The 17,756-nt window shown below is 48.6% G+C and overlaps 1 protein-coding gene across 5 annotated transcripts in view; it reads right to left on the reverse strand.

Annotated features, from left to right (window-relative positions):
- LOC147111297 (uncharacterized) overlaps positions 1–17,756 on the reverse strand; it is a 182,119-nt gene that overhangs the window by 148,736 nt on the left and 15,627 nt on the right. For 4 of the 5 annotated variants that reach the window (XR_015080081.1, XR_015080082.1, XM_086002058.1 and 1 more), the window contains exon 2: positions 1,518–1,840. The gene's annotated coding sequence lies outside the window, so the exon portion shown is untranslated. Of the gene's footprint in view, positions 1–1,517; positions 1,841–7,750; positions 10,294–17,756 lie in introns of those variants that run through there. The other variant, XM_086002059.1, reaches the window with a different exon arrangement.

Below are 17,756 nucleotides of genomic sequence, written 5' to 3' on the forward strand. Positions count from 1 at the left end.
AGGGCAGTTGAGGCCAATTCATTAAATATATTCAAGATGGAGTTTGTAGGGGTTTCGCAAAATTCCCCTATTTTTCCCTGAAGATTGAAAATATTGGTCCACATCGTGGACGAAGAATTGGGTGATGTGACTTGTCTACAATATTTTAAAATGTGCCTAGAACTGCAAAAGACTGCTCGGAGATGGACAGAACGTGGACAACACCGGAGTTGAAGAGCTCTGTGGAAAATATTCACACACCTTAAGACAGTACTTTTATTAATAAGATTGTTCCCTGGAGTTTGGGCAATCACAAAAGGTTTTAAAATGGCCACAGAAAGCATTGACCAAGAAGAATGGGGCTTGAAAAAGGCAGCTCGAGTTGTCTGCGAAAAAGTGGGAGGATACAGTGGCAGTCAAAGACCTGCCAATCAAAGGGAGGTTCCCTTCAGAAGCACTTGAAGTTGCTTATTGACATAAGAGATTAGCCCACTTGAGACTAACCATCGATTGAAACTGCTTCTGTTTACACAGCCATCCAAAGCACTCACAGTCAATGAGGCACACTGAAACTGTGGAACGGATTTTGACATGGAACAGTTTAAGCATTGAATAGGTTTGAATCACCCATCATTCTGGACAATAGGGCAGTTGCATTCCCTTTTGTTTTAGCCCAGGTGAGCTCCGGATGTGGGCGGGAACATTTCGGCCCCACAGTGCAGACACACTAACCCATTCCAACCACTTTGAATCAACCAATCATCAGCGTTTCTCTTGTGTATTGGAACTTTGGGCGCGAATTTTGCAGACAGACTTTTCCAGGTATAAAGATAGCTCCTGAGAAGCTATCTCTCTCTTAGCTCTTACTTCAATGGACCACAGGTGAGCAGGGTTTCTGACTCCTCAGCAAAGCAACCTAGTAAGGAGTTGGGGAATGGTAATTAAGGGGATATTGCTAAGATTGTTTAATCAACATTGTAGCCACTTACCCCTTGTTTTTGCCGTCTGCCTTTCTCCATTTAAGCAATTTTACTGTAATTTACTGTGTTCGTGTGGTATAGTTTTATATTTGATTATAGTTTCTTTTAGTTAATAAAGCTTGATTTTCTTTCATCCAGACCATTTGTCCGTTTTAATATCATTAATTATAAGCCCTTCAGTCAGAACTGGAAGGTGGGGTAGCGATTCGAAACCGCTGTTTGAAAATTGGTTTATTGGAATTTGGTTTACAGTGTAGCAGCAGGCTGTCTGACCAGGTGAATTACCGTAAACCAGGTAAAAGATTGGAATTGGTCAGAGTGCAGGCAAAGGCTGCAAGACCAGGGAAATTATCTTAAACCAGTTAATAGAGGCCCCCCTACAAGTTGGATATATTTCTTGAGGCTAAAGGGATCAAGGGATATGGGGAGAAAGCAGGGACAGGGTACTGAATTTGGATGATCAGCCATGATCTCATTAAATGGTGGAGTAGGCTCAAGGGGGCGAATGGCCTACTCCTGCTCCTATCTTCTATGTTTCTATGTTTCTGTAACACTTACCTGCTCAAGGCCCTTGGTCTCCGCAGAGTCCTTCAGTGGGACATCAGCTCCAGTCTTTGGGGGTCTCCTGACCCTTTAAGGTCCTCCCACTGGCTCTACCGGTGCTGCAGCGGAATCCCTTGGGATCCTCCTCTTGGCAGTGGCTCGCCACCTCTTGGCGAAGGGAGCCCATCCAGCAGCCCTCCTCTGACCCCTGAGCTCGGAAAATGAAGCGGAGAATCCTAGCCTCTCTGTCCAGGCTCCTGCAGGACACGAGAGTCACCATGGGGAGGTGTTGGACAGCTGGCAACATGAACGGGACCGTACGTCAGCACGAGTCACCCCTTCAGGGGAACAGGGGGAAATAAAATGAAAGAGAAAATGAATTCAAACGCCACATAACTTTAAATATTTTGAAAGGCTACATTTGCTGTAAATTCAACTTCATTCTTCCATTATGGGCTCTGAATTTGCACACAAGAAAGAAAGGAAAAATATATCGCACCTTTCACGACCACCGGATGTCCCAAAGCGCTTTACAGCCAATGAATTTGCGCACAGCAAGGTCCCACAAACGGCAATGTGATAATGACACAGCACAAGCATTGTGTTCCACAGCTCCAATCTCATTGGAGAGCTATTATTGCAGTGATAGGTTGTGTCCTTTTTTCCATGCCCTTGTTGCTTGTGACGTCACTGAACAACACTTCTCGGAGTTGAGGCCAGTTTTGTTTTGTGGATCTGTGCTCAATGCGAGCCAGATTGAAGCTGCCGGAACCTCTTCAGGGGACCTTCCCCCTGCCTATCTTTTTAAAAATTCATTCATGGGACGTGGGAGTTGCTGGCAAGGGCAGCATTTATTGCCCATCCCCAATTGCCCTCGAGAAGGAGGTGGTGAGCCGCCTTCTTGAACCGCTGCAGTCCGTGTGGTGAAGGTGCTCCCACAGTGCTGTTAGGGAGGGAGTTCCAGGATTTTGACCCAGCAACGATGAAGGATCAGTGCTATAGAAACATAGAAACATAGAAGATAGGAGCAAGAGTAGGCCATTTGGCCCCTCGAGCCTGTTCCGCCATTCAATGACATCATGGCTGATCATCCAAACTCAGTACCCTGTCCCTGCCTTCTCCCCATATCCCTTGATCCCTTTAGCTTTAAGAAATATATCTAACTCCTTCTTGAATATATTTAGTGAATTAGCCTCAACTGCCTTCTGTGGTAGAGAATTCCACAGGTTCACCACTCTCTGGGTGAAGAAATTCCTCCTCATCTCAGTCCTAAATGGCTTATCCCTTATCTTTAGACTGTGACCCCCTGGTCCTGGACTCCCCCGCCATTGGGAACATCCTTCCTGCATCTAGTCTGTCTTGTCCTGTTAGAATTTTATAAGTTTCAATGAGATCCCCTCTCATTCTTCTAAACTCCAGCGAGTATAAGCCCAATTGACCCAATCTCTCCTCATACGTCATTCCTGCCATCCCAGGTATCAGCCTGGTGAATCTTCGCTGCACTCCCTCCATGGCAAGAACATCCTTCCTCAGATAAGGCGACCAAAACTGCACACAATACTCAAGGTGTGGTCTCAGCAAGGCCCTGTACAACTGCAGCAAGACATCGTTGTTCCTGTACTCGAATCCTCTCGCTATGAAGTCCAGCATACCATTTGCCTTCTTAACCGCCTGCTGCACCTGCATGCTTACCTTCAGCGACTGGTGCACAAAGGACACCCAGGTCTCGTTGCACTTCCCCTTTTTCCAATCTATTCCCAATCTTTTAACCCGAGGCCTGAGCAGGGGAGCAATGATGGTTTCCCTGCCACACCAGGAGCCAGGGCCAGCTCGGTAATTTTATAAAATTGTTTGCGTGTTTCCTTGTGTGGGCCAGGAAGAGCAGGAAAGTTCCTCCAGGCCCCACAAGGGAACCTTCGGCCTCCCCCCGCCCTGGGCTTCCCCCCACCCACAAACCCCTCCTCCACCGACGGGTCTTCCCCCCCTCGCAGCCACTCTGCCCGTGCTGGTTCCCATGAGTCCCTGGTGTCGGCCCCAGAGCCACCCGATTTTAACAGCTGGGTAGCTGCTTCCCCGGTTTGGTTGGCCGGGAAACGGCCTGCTAATGAGCCCTGGCGGTTAAAAAAAATCATCCGAGTCTCCCTGTGCTGCTCTTGGACCTGTGCTGACCGCTCCAATGTTCAATGTTGTTTTCATTCGGTTTTATCTTTAAATAACTTGCTCCCTAAATTATTTGTTTTCTGGCAAACGTTTATTCGTCGCTGGCAGCAGTCCCTTGTCAATAGGGTAAAGGCAATAAGCTGCTCCCAGACCGCAGAGCTCGCAGCAGCTCCCAGCTCATTTGTGTTTAACCCTCTCACCAACCGCACAAAGCCCATTCTGACTCCTGCCCACTCTATCTCCCTCCACAGGAAAGTTCTCCCCGGTGTCCTGGCCAATATTTATCCTTCAACCAACGGCACTAAAGAAACAGATGATAAGAACATAAGAAATAAGAACAGGAGTAGGCCATACGGCCCCTCAAGCCTGCTCCGCCATACGGCCCCTCGAGCCTGCTCCGCCATACGGCCCCTCGAGCCTGCTCCGCCATTCGGCCCCTCGAGCCTGCTCCGCCATTCGGCCCCTCGAGCCTGCTCCGCCATACGGCCCCTCGAGCCTGCTCCACCATTCAATAAGATCATGGCTGATCATCGACCTCAACCTCTACTCCTGCTCCTATCTTCTATGTTTCTATAGGGACAGGGTACTGAATTTGGATGATCAGCCATGATCTCATTAAATGGCAGAACAGGCTCGAGGGGCCGAATGGCCTACTCCTGCTCCTATCTTCTATGTTTCTATGTAACTCCACTTTCCCGCCCGATCTCCATATCCCTTGATTCCCCTAGAATCCAAAAATCTATCGATCTCAGCCTTGAATATCCTCAAAGACTCAGCATCCACAGCCCACTGGGGCAGAGAATTCCAAAGATTCACAACCCTCTGAGAAAAGAAATTCCTCCTCATCTCGGTCCTAAATGGCCGACCCCTTACCCTGAGACTATGCCCCCTGGTTCTAGACACTCCAGCCAGGGGAAACAACCTCTCAGCATCTACCCTGTCAATCCCCCTCAGAATCTTGTATGTTTCAATGAGATCACCTCTCATTCTTCTAAACTCCAGAGAGTATAGGCCCATTCTACACAATCTCTCCTCATAGGACAGCCCTCTCATCCCAGGAATCAATCTAGTGAACCTTCGTTGCACCGCCTCCCTGGCAAATATATCCTTCCTTAGATAAGGAGACTAGAACTGTGCACAGTACTCCAGGTGTGGTCTCACCAAGGCCTTGTACAATTGTAGCAAGACTTCCTTACTCTTATACTCCAACCCCCTTGCAATAAAGGCCAACATGCCATTTGCCTTCCTTATTGCTTGCTGTACCTGCATTCTAGCTTTTTGTGTTTCTTGCACGAGGACACCCAAATCTCTCTGAACCCCAACATTTGAAAGTTTCTCACCATTTAAAAAATATTCTGTTTTTCTATTCTTACTACCAAAGTGAATAACCTCACATTTCCCTACATTACACTCCATCTGCCACCTTACTGCCCACTCACTCAGTCTATCTGTATCCCTTTGCAGACTCTGTGTTCTCCTCACAGCTTACTGTCCCACCTAGCTTTGTATCATCAGCAAACTTGGATACATTACACTCGGTCCCTTCACCTGGGTCATTAATATAGATTGTAAATAGCTGAGGCACCAACACTGATCCTTGCGGCACCCCACTAGTTACAGCCTGCCAACCTGAAAAAGATCCGTTTATCCCTACTCTCTGTTTTCTGTCCGTTAACCAATCCTCTATCCATGCTACTATATTACCCCCAACCCCATGAGCCCTAATCTTGTGTAATAACCTTTTATGTGGCACCTTATCGAATGCCTTTTGGAAATCAAATATACTACATCCACTGGTTCCCCTTTATCTACCCTGCTAGTTACATCCTCAAAAAACTCTAATAAATTTGTCAAACACGATTTCCCTTTCATAAAACCATGTTGACTCTGCCTAATCATGTTATGATTTTCTAAGTGTCCTGATACCACTTCCTTAACAATGGATTCCAGCATTTTCCCCGACGACTGATGTCAGGCTAACTGGCCTGTAGTTCCCTGTTTTTTCTCTCCCTCCTTTCTTGAATAGCGGTGTTACATTTGCTACCTTCCAATCCGCTGGGACCATTCTAGAATCTAGGGAATTTTGGAAGATCAAAACCAATGCATCCACTATCTCTTCAGCCACCTCTTTTAGAACCCTAGGATGTAGGCCGTCGGGTCCAGGGGATTTGTGGCTTTTAGTCCCATTAGTTTCTCTAGTACTTTTTCTCTACTTATATTAATTACGTTAAGTTCCTCGCCCTCATTAGACCCTTGGTTCCCCACCATTTTTGGTGTGATTTTTGTGTCTTCTACTGTGAAGACAGATACAAAATATTTGTTTAACATTTCTGCCATTTCTTTATTCCCCATAATAATTTCTCCTGTCTCAGTCTCTAAGGGACCGTTTACTTTTGCTACTCCCTTCCTTTTTACATACTTGTAGAAGCTCTTACAATCTGCTTTTATATTTCTTGCTAGTTTTCTCTCATATTCTATTTTTTCCCTTTTTATCAATTTTTTGGTCAACCTTTGCTGGTTTATGAAACTCTCCCAATCCTCAGGCTTACTGATATTCTTTGCAACATTATAAGCTTCTTCTTTCAATATAATGCTATCCTTAACTTCTTTAGTTAGCCACGGTTGGATCACTTTTCCTGTGGCGTTTTTGTTTCTCAATGGAATGTATTTTTGTTGAGAATTATGAAATATTTCTTTAAATGCTAGCCACTGCTTATCTACCACCATACCTTTTAATCTATTTTTCTAATCTACCTTAGCCAACTCGCCCCTCATACCTCTGTAATTGCCTTTATTTAAGTTTAAGACTCTAGTTTCAAACTTAGGCAAGTCACTCTCAAAATTAATGTGAAATTCTATCATATTATGATCACTCTGCCCCAGAGGATCCTTTACTATGAGATTGCTAATTAACCCTGTCTCATTACTCAATACAAGATCTAAAATAAACTGTTCCATGGTTGGTTCCATGACATATTGTTCTAGGAAACTGTCCCAAATGCATTCCATGAACTCGTCCTCCAGACTACCTTTGCCAATTTGATTTGTCCAGTCTATATGAAGATTAAAGTCCCCCAAGATTATTGCATTACCTTTGTTACCAGCTCCTACTATTTCTTGATTAATATTCTGTCCAACGGTATAGCTACTGTTCGGGAGCCTGTATACTACTCTCACCAGTGTTTTCTGCCCCTTGTTATTCCTTATCTCCACCCATACTGATTCTACTTCCTGATCTTCCGAGCCGAGATCCTTTCTCGCTACTGTCCTTATGTCATCCTTTATTATCAGGGCTACTCCCCCTCCTTTTCCATTCTGCCTGTCTTTTTGAAACGTCAAGCAACCTGGAACATTTAGTTCCCAACCTTGGCCACCTTGCAACCACGTCTCTGTAATGGCTATTAGATTATCTGGTCATTTATCTCATTGCTGTTTGCGGGAGCTTGTTGTGTGCAAATTGGCTGCCGCCTTTCCTACATCACATCAGCGGTTGCACTTCAAAAGTACTTAATTGGCTGTAAAGCACTTTGGGACTGAAGTGCTGAGGTTGTGAAAGGCGCTATAGAATTCCAATCTTTCTGTCAATAATAATGTAATGTCACGTGTGACCTCGATCGCCGAATGTGATTTTGTGATGTTGTTATGAGGCTATATTTACCAGAGCGCGGTCTGCTAGTCATGTGACCCCGTCACATGTTTCCATGGCCGAGCGCGACTCTAATATTAATCTGTCTTTTGCCCTGAATAAATTCTAAGAACCTCTGGCTGCATTTCATGAAACCATATATTCATCAGCCAACAGAATGCTTCCTTTTTTTTCCCCAGTGTGGCAATGTCAGCAAATACCAGGCTAAACACAAAACTATCAGTCTTATTTTTCATAAACAAGAAGCTCTACCGTGGAGCTGCTTTGCCCACGCCTTGACCTATCCAGAGCAAGTGACCTGGTGCAGTCCAACGCCCCACAACTAATTCTACACTCCCTGTTGCACCATCTACGTATTCCGGAGGCAGTGAAAGAACATTTTACACACAAGGACCTTTTGTTGGTCTGCAAACAGAGCTGACTGGATTGTAAACATTCTTACTGTTCATTGTTTTCCGTTCGAGTTTGGAGATAAGGCACGTTGCTACAACAGTCTAGAGGGAGCTGTTCTCTGCATCGAACCCGTGCCGTATAAGGGTTGAATCAGTAACCTGGTGATCCCAGTCAGGAGTTGTGCTCACAGCAAACTGCAGGCACCCAGCTGTGAAATATCATCCATTAAAATTAATGTGTGCCTTTCAAACTCCTAAGCCGTGCTCCCTGGGACTGCTGCACTGCGGAATCACCCCTTATTTATCCTGCAACTGCCCGGGTCTGACATTGGGCATTCAAAGGTGGGAAGTGCTCAGGTTCCCAGTGCTCATATCCCTTACAGTGCCTTTAACATAGTAAGATGTCCCAAGACGCTTCACAGGAGCGTTATTCAACATAATTTGACACCGAGCCACATAAGGAGATATTAGGGCAGATGACCAAAAGCTTGGTCAAAGAGATAGGTTTTAAGGAGCGTCTTAAAGGGGGAAAGAGAGGTAGAGAGGCGGAGAGGATTAGGGAGGGAATTCCAGAGCATAGGGCCTAGGCAGCTGAAGGAATGGCCGCCAATGGTGGAGCGATTAAAATCGGGGATGCACAAGTGGCCAGAATTGGAGGAGCGCAGAGGTCCTGAAGGCTTGTAGGGCTGGAGGAGGTGACAGAGATAGGGAGGGGCGAGGCCACGGGAGGATTTGAATACAAGGATGAGAAATTTAAAATCGAGGCGTTGCCGGACCGGGAGCCAATGTAGGTCAGCGAGCACAGGGGGTGATGGGTGAACGGGACTTGGTGCGAGTTAGGATACGGGCAGCCGAGTTTCGGATGAGTCCAGGTTTATGTAGGGCGGTAGATGGGAGGCGGGCCAGGAGAGCGTTGGAATAGTCAAGTCTAGAAGCAACAAAGGCATGGACGAGGTTTTCAACAGCAGATGAGCTGAGGCGGAGTCGGGCGATGTTATGGAGGGAGAAGGGAGCGGATGTGTGGTCGAAGGCTCATCTCGGGGTTAAGTACGACACCAAGGTTGCGAACAGTCTGGTTCAGCCTCAGACAGTTGCCATGGAGAGAATTGGAGTTGGCGGTTAGGGAACGGAGTTTGTGGCGGGGACTGCAGAGCGATGTTCTCCCTCTAAGCCACACAGCAATGGGAAAGGTCCAGCTCGGGTCACTCACCGGCTTTTCCATTGTAAGTACGGCGCCCTGGCAGAAAGGGGTGTGAATCCAATGTCAAATCAGGCACAGAAAGAGAAATAAAGAGAGGGAAAGAAAGACTGGATTGAGAGAGAGACAGAAAAAAGAGACAGGAAGAAAAAAAACATAAATTTAAAATCTGACATTTTTAAAAATCTCCCTGAAAAATTCAAAACCTGAAGGAATGAGGCTCCGCATTTATAATAGTTAATTTTCGGTGCCAGAGAGGTTGATTGGCAGTCATCAACACTTATCACGTTGTTAAAAGGATACTTACGCTTGTAATTACGAGCCCTAAATATCCGCAGCAGGCTCAGTTCGTGTCTACCGCGCAAATACAGCAACTTCACAACATGTAATGCGTGTCAATGGTGAGGCGGACAGCGAGAGCTGGCGGGACCAGACCCAGAGCATCCCCACAGACGCACTAACGTAAGAAAACTACCAGGCACTTGGTCTGAGTATTAAACAAGGCTTTAATCAACTGTTTTTCAACATGGAGATCTAGTTGTGTCCTTCACTAGTTCCTGTTAAAGAATGTCCTGAGCAAGCTGGGCCCATGCCCTGGACAGCGCCACCAGCAGGCCGCCCAGTATTATTACATAAGTCATTTTCACATGAATGACAAGATTCATGTCACGCACTACTCTGATGGGCTTGAGCTGGGGCAGCCACAGAAGGGGGGGGGGCTGACCCGTCGATGCCAACATGGAAAAGGAAGCGTGGCCTAGCAAAAGGAGCATTTGTCACAAAAATGATCAGAAGTTTGCCTCGCGAGGAGGCCCCCGAAGCCCCTGATAGCGAGTGGAGGGGAAAGGGTTTAAAGCCGAGCGAATTGAACTGCTGTGTTCTGGCGCAGTGGCTGCTCCTCCACTAGCGACGCACTTTGTACTTGTGTCACATCGCATGAGAAATGAGAAGAGGTGCTTTGCCATTGTTCTTTGGTAGTTACGGTGACCTCACTTACATTGCTGAGCACCTGAACTAGTCTGTAGCTCTAATCAGAAAAGCAAATAATAGTGTATGGAACAGCATGTAAATCTGTGACCTACTTTGAGTCTCGCCGATGGATTCACTCTGCACACAATAAACTAATTTCAGAAACAAAGTCCACAATGTGTTTTCAGGGAGCGGTATTCTTCTGAATTGTTGTTATTATAAATGTGGCTATGGTTGGGGTGGGGAACGGTACAGTACGGTACGGTGGTGTAGCGGCTACCTTACTGGGCCATTAATCCAGAGGCCAAGACCAATCATTCAGGGAATATGGGCTGGATTTTATCAATGGAGGCGAGTAGGAGGCGGGATTCCCACTTTTGGGGTTATAGTTCCGCCTCCATCGAGTTGTGGCCAACCCACTCGATTTTCCCTTGATTGACCTTGTTGAGCTCGCCCAGCGGGCTCAGCAGGCCAATTAAGGGCCACCCGGCAGCAGGTGACGTCACAGATTGACATTTCATCTGTCAAGAGCTTTTGACAGATGAAATATCAGTGTTTGACAGCTCTTTGAAGCTGTCAAACACTGACAATCTGTACTCTAATTTAATTCCTTCCTCTCAGGCTGATTTAGAGATCTCTCCAGAACAGAAAGCAGAGGCTGCAGCTTTTGACAGCTCGTGGCCATTCTGATTTCTGTGCCGGTGAGATGAGCGACTCCCAAGACCTGAAGGAAGGACGCCTGCATTAGTAAGTAAAGGTAAGTAAAACTTATTTAAACACTTTACACACACCAAACACACTTACCTCTGCACTCATGCACCCATCACTCACCTGAACACCGGACATCTCGAACCCTCCAAGCCCTTCAGCCCGACGGTCCGCCTCGCTAAACTTGGCGTGGTTTGGAGCCGTCGGGCAGCCCACACTTGTTAACAGGCAGTTAATTGGCACTAATCCCCTTCCCGCCTCGGGGAGGCGGCTCCCAGCACAGGTCGGGTACCCGCCTCCTGGGAAACGGGCATGGAGGCGGGTTGGGGGCGGGATGGGTTCGTGCCCCCCGATTTTGCAATTTTAACCCCCCACACGCCTCCAATCCCGCCTCAACGGCCCGATGAAATTCGAGCCCTATGGGTTCAAATCCCATCTGAGATTTTGAATTGAGCTTTTTTTAAAATCTGCGAATTAAAAAGCTGTAAAAGGGCAACCACTGCACCAAAGGTGGCCTCTGTGAAGTGTTTTGAGACATTTAGATGTTCAGAATCACACTTGCCAATTTTTATAACCCCTTGTTCGCACAACAACTAATTAGATTGTCCCATAATGCGTTGTGCTTTCTCTTCTGCCTGCGCACTGAAACATGTGCGGAAGAGGTGAGGCACAAGGGATTATGGGGCAACTTAAGGGCGATTTAAGATGTCGGAGGATCAGTTGTGCTTTTGAGGCCCGGGGTGAGTAAAGCAACCCGAGTTCAACAAAATCGTACCATCTGTGCAAAACGCAGTGGGCTGACAGATATGCAGGGACTCACCAGCACACTTAAAAGCGGGTGTCAGTAATGGTGACCATGAAACTACTGGATTGTCATTAAAAACCCATCTGGTTCACTAATGTCCCTTAGGGAAGGAAATCTGCTGTCCTTACCCGGTCTGGCCTATATGTGACTCCAGTCCCACGGCAATGTGGTTGACTCTTCTTACCTGCCCTCTGAAATGGCCCAGCGAGCCCCTCAGTTGCACCAAACCGCTACTGCAGCGGTTCAAGAAGGCGGCTCGTCACCACCTTCTCGAGGGCAATTAGGGATGGGCCATAAATGCCCGGCCTTGCCAGCCACGCCCACATCCCAGGAATGAATTTTTTTTAAAGCTGTGGCTCAGCGGGTAGCACTCACGCCTCTGATTTGTCGTGGGTTCGAGTCCCACTCCAAGCACAAAATCCAGGCTGACACTCCAGTGCAGTGCTGAGGGAGTGCCGCAATGTCGGAGGTGCCGTCTTTCACATTAAACCGAGGCCCCGTCTGCCCTCTCAGGTGGACGTAAAAGATCCCACGGCCACTATTTTGAAGAAGAGCAGGGGGAGTTATCCCCGGTGTCCTGGGCCAATATTTACCCCATCAAACAACATCACTAAAACAGATGACCTGCTCATTATCACATTGCTGTTTTGTGACCTAACTGCAAAAATTGGCTGCCGCGTTTCCTACATTACAACAGTGACGACACTTCAAACAGTACTTCATTGGCTGTGAAGCGTCCTGAGATTGTGAAAAGCGTTATATAAAAGTGCAAATTTTCCTTTTACACAGCGCCAGTCAAAGTTAGCAACGGATGTAACAACAGAAAATGCTGGAAAAACTCAGCAAGTCAGGCAACATCCGTGGAGAGAAATTTGAGTTGACGTTTCGGGTTTGACCCTTCTTCAAAACTGGAGAGAAAAGGAACTAGATCGAAGGCAGGGCTGCGATCGGACAAAAGAATAAAAGAACCAAAAGAAGTAAGAGATTAGAAGCTAGACGAGATGGTAATAGGCTGTGATTAGGTGTAAAGTGTACTGGCAGGGCAAAAGATAGCTGCCAGGTGTGAGAGAGAAACAAAAGGAAAGGGGGGGGGGGAAAGGAAAGGAGTGGAAAAATATGAGTGAAAATGAAATAGGGGCCGAGGTTATGATCTGAAATTGTTGAACTCGATATTGAGACCGGAAGGCTGCAGACTGCCTAATCGGAAGATGAGGTGCTGTTCCTCGAGTTTACGTTGAGCTTCCGTGGAACAGTACAAGAGGCCAAGGACAGTGAGGTCCGAGTGGGAATGGAGCGGTGAATTGAAATGACAGGCGACCGGAAGCTCGGGGTCACCCTTACGGACTGAACGGAGGTGTTCCGCAAAGCGGTCACCCAATCTGCGTTTGGTCTCCCCAATGTAGAGGAGACCGCATCGTGAGCAGCGAATACAGTATACTAGATTGCGAGAAGTACAAGTAAATCGCTGTTTCACCTGGAAGGGGTGTTTGGGGCCCTGGACAGTGGGGAGGGGGGAGGTATAGGGGCAGGTGTTACATCTCCTCCGCTTGCACGGGAAGGTGCCAGGCGAAGGGGAAGGGCTGTTTGGGGTGATAGAGGAGTGGACTAGGGTGTCTCGGAGAGAGCGGTCCCTGCGGAATGCTGAAAGGGGAGGGGAGGGGAAGATACGTTTGGTGGTGGGATCACTTTGGAGGTAGCGGAAATGCCGGAGGATGATCCGTTGAATGTGGAGGCTGGTGGGGTGAAAGGTGAGGACAAGGGGAACCCTATCGTGGTTCCGGGAGGGAGGGGCAGGGGTGAGGGCAGAGGTGCGGGAGATAGAACTGACACGGTCGAGGGCAGTGTCAACCACGGTAGAGGGGAATCCTCGGTTGCGGAAAAAGGAAGACATGTCTGAAGCACTGGTGTGGAAGGTGGCATCGTCGGAGCAGATACGGCGGAGGCGGAGAAACTGGGAGAATGGAATAGAGTCCTTACAGGAAGCGGGGTGGGAGGAAGTGTAGTCCAGGTAGCTGTGGGAGTCAGTGGGCTTGTAGTAAATATTGGTCGATAACCTATCCCCAGAGATGGAGACGGAGAAGTCGAGGAAGGGAAGGGAAGAGTCAGAGATGGACCATGTGAAGGTGAGGGAAGGGTGGAAATTGGAGGCAAAGTGAATGAAATTGTCAAGTTCGGGGCGAGAGCAGGAAACGGCACCGATACAGTCATCAATGTATCGGAAAAAGAGGTGAGGGAGGGGACCCGAGTAGGACTGGAACAAAGATTGTTCCACATAGCCCACGAAAAGGCAGGCATAGCTAGGACCCATGCGGGTACCCATGGCAACACCTTTGATTTGGAGGAAATGAGTGGAGTTAAAGGAGAAGTTGTTCAATGTGAGAACAAGTTCAGCCAGGCGGAGGAGGGTCGTGGTGGATGGGGACTGGTCGGGCCTCTGTTCGAGGAAGAAGCGGAGTGCCCTCAGGCCATCCGGGTGGGGGATGGAGGTGTAGAGGGATTGTACGTCCATGGTGAAAAGGAAGCGGTTGGGGCCAGGAAACTGGAAACTGTTAAAGTGGCGGAGGGCGTCCGAAGAGTCGCGGATGTAGGTGGGAAGAGACTGGACAAGGGGAGAAAAGATAGAGTCAAGATAGGAAGAGATAAGTTCCGTAGGGCAAGAACAGGCTGAAACGATGGGTCTACCAGGGCAGTCCTGTTTGTGGATCTTGGGAAGGAGGTAGAAGCGGGCTGTGCGGGGTTGGGGAACTATGAGGTTGGTGGCAGCGGGGGGAAGATCTCCAGAGGAGATGAGGTCACTGACAGTCTTGGAAACGGTGGTTTGATGTTCGGTAGTGGGGTCATGGTCCAGGTGGAGGTAGGAGCAGGTGTCGGAGAGTTGGCGTTCAGCTTCCGCTAGGTAGAGGTCAGTACGCCAAACAACAACAGCACCACCCTTGTCAGCGGGTTTAATGACAATGTCAGGGTTGGATCTAAGAGAATGGAGTGCTGCAAGTTCAGAGGGAGGTAGGTTGGAGTGAGTGAGGGGAGCAGAGAAATGGAGACGGCCGATGTCACGGCGGCCTCTTACCCTCTCTAGATCTTTTCATCGCTAACTGCCGCCGTGACATCGGCCGTCTCCATTTCTCTGCTCCCCTCACTCACTCCAACCTACCTCCCTCTGAACTTGCAGCACTCCATTCTCTTAGATCCAACCCTGACATTGTCATTAAACCCGCTGACAAGGGTGGTGCTGTTGTTGTTTGGCGTACTGACCTCTACCTAGCGGAAGCTGAACGCCAACTCTCCGACACCTGCTCCTACCTCCACCTGGACCATGACCCCACTACCGAACATCAAACCACCGTTTCCAAGACTGTCACTGACCTCATCTCCTCTGGAGATCTTCCCCCCGCTGCCACCAACCTCATAGTTCCCCAACCCCGCACAGCCCGCTTCTACCTCCTTCCCAAGATCCACAAACAGGACTGCCCTGGTAGACCCATCGTTTCAGCCTGTTCTTGCCCTACGGAACTTATCTCTTCCTATCTTGACTCTATCTTTTCTCCTCTTGTCCAGTCTCTTCCCACCTACATCCGCGACTCTTCGGACGCCCTCCGCCACTTTAACAGTTTCCAGTTTCCTGGCCCCAACCGCTTCCTTTTCACCATGGACGTACAATCCCTCTACACCTCCATCCCCCACCCGGATGGCCTGAGGGCACTCCGCTTCTTCCTCGAACAGAGGCCCGACCAGTCCCCATCCACCACGACCCTCCTCCGCCTGGCTGAACTTGTTCTCACATTGAACAACTTCTCCTTTAACTCCACTCATTTCCTCCAAATCAAAGGTGTTGCCATGGGTACCCGCATGGGTCCTAGCTATGCCTGCCTTTTCGTGGGCTATGTGGAACAATCTTTGTTCCAGTCCTACTCGGGTCCCCTCCCTCACCTCTTTTTCCGATACATTGATGACTGTATCGGTGCCGTTTCCTGCTCTCGCCCCGAACTTGACAATTTCATTCACTTTGCCTCCAATTTCCACCCTTCCCTCACCTTCACATGGTCCATCTCTGACTCTTCCCTTCCCTTCCTCGACTTCTCCGTCTCCATCTCTGGGGATAGGTTATCGACCAATATTTACTACAAGCCCACTGACTCCCACAGCTACCTGGACTACACTTCCTCCCACCCCGCTTCCTGTAAGGACTCTATTCCATTCTCCCAGTTTCTCCGCCTCCGCCGTATCTGCTCCGACGATGCCACCTTCCACACCAGTGCTTCAGACATGTCTTCCTTTTTCCGCAACCGAGGATTCCCCTCTACCGTGGTTGACACTGCCCTCGACCGTGTCAGTTCTATCTCCCGCACCTCTGCCCTCACCCCTGCCCCTCCCTCCCGGAACCACGATAGGGTTCCCCTTGTCCTCACCTTTCACCCCACCAGCCTCCACATTCAACGGATCATCCTCCGGCATTTCCGCTACCTCCAAAGTGATCGCACCACCAAACGTATCTTCCCCTCCCCTCCCCTTTCAGCATTCCGCAGGGACCGCTCTCTCCGAGACACCCTAGTCCACTCCTCTATCACCCCAAACAGCCCTTCCCCTTCGCCTGGCACCTTCCCGTGCAAGCGGAGGAGATGTAACACCTGCCCCTATACCTCCCCCGTCCCCACTGTCCAGGGCCCCAAACACCCCTTCCAGGTGAAACAGCGATTTACTTGTACTTCTCGCAATCTAGTATACTGTATTCGCTGCTCACGATGCGGTCTCCTCTACATTGGGGAGACCAAACGCAGATTGGGTGACCGCTTTGCGGAACACCTCCGTTCAGTCCGTAAGGGTGACCCCGAGCTTCCGGTCGCCTGTCATTTCAATTCACCGCTCCATTCCCACTCGGACCTCACCGTCCTTGGCCTCTTGTACTGTTCCACGGAAGCTCAACGTAAACTCGAGGAACAGCACCTCATCTTCCGATTAGGCACTCTGCAGCCTTCCGGTCTCAATATCGAGTTCAACAATTTCAGATCATAACCTCGGCCCCTATTTCATTTTCACTCATTTTTCCACTCCTTTCCTTTCCCCCCCCCCCTTTCCTTTTGTTTCTCTCTCACACCTGGCAGCTATCTTTTGCCCTGCCAGTACACTTTACACCTAATCACAGCCTATTACCATCTCGTCTAGCTTCTAATCTCTTACTTCTTTTGGTTCTTTTATTCTTTTGTCCGATCGCAGCCCTGCCTTCGATCTAGTTCCTTTTCTCTCCAGTTTTGAAGAAGGGTCAAACCCGAAACGTCAACTCAAATTTCTCTCCACGGATGTTGCCTGACTTGCTGAGTTTTTCCAGCATTTTCTGTTGTTATTTCGGATTTCCAACATCTGCAGTATTTTGCTATCGTATTAGCAACGGATGTGATTGATACTGTTACAGTGTAAGATGCAGAAACTACAGAATTAGCATTTTTGTTCCTCCCCTTGCTCTGGCTGGCCCACAAAACTGATTTTAATTGTCCGCTTGTTTACCAGAGTGATTCAAGGCTGTTCTGAGCTCCAAGGTAGGAGCTTGATTTATTTTTATTTATTTTTTTGCTGGGTAAGAATGGCTCATGTTATTATACAGCAGAAGACATTGTTCTCTCGTGATTTTGCAGTCCATTTAGTGTACTTGATTATAGAGCGTGGGCAGGGAGCATTCTGTCCCTCCTGGCCAGTAGACTGCAGTCAGAACCTGGGGTAACTGCTGTGCCTTCCCCCATTAGTTTCTGGGCAACCACAGCTTCTCATCTGGGCTGCACACGCCATCCCATCCAAGTTCATTGGATCTCATTGAAACGTATAAAATTCTGACAGGGTTGGACAGACTGGATGCAGGGAGGATGTTTCCCCTGGCTGGGGGGTCTAGAACAAGGGGGTCACAGTCTCAGGATATGGGGCAGGACATTTAGGACTGAGATGAGGAGAAATTTCTTCACTGAGAGGGTGGTGAACCTGTGGAATTCTGTACCACAGAAGGCTGTGGAGGCCAAGTCACTGAATATATTACATAGAAACATAGAAGATAGGAGCAGGAGTAGGCCATTCGGCCCCTCGAGCCTGCTCCGCCATTCAATGCAATCATGGCTGATCATCCAATTTCAGTACCCGGTCCCTGCTTTTTCCCCATACCCCTGGATCCCTTTAGCCTTAAGAAATATACCCAACTCCTTCTTGAATATATTTAATGAATTGGCTTCTACTGCCTTCTGTGGTAGAGAATTCCACAGGGTCACCGTTCTCTGGGTGAAGAAATTCCTCCTCATTTCTGTCCTAAATGGCCTACCCCTTATCCTTAGACCGTGACCCCTGGTTCTGGACTCCCCGACCATCGGGAACATCCTTCCTGCATCTAGTCTGTCCAGTC

This window comes from Somniosus microcephalus, chromosome 11 (genome assembly GCF_052327205.1).
Source record: "Somniosus microcephalus isolate GS21.2 chromosome 11, FLI_Smic_1.0, whole genome shotgun sequence".
NCBI classification, from domain to species: domain Eukaryota; kingdom Metazoa; phylum Chordata; class Chondrichthyes; order Squaliformes; family Somniosidae; genus Somniosus; species Somniosus microcephalus.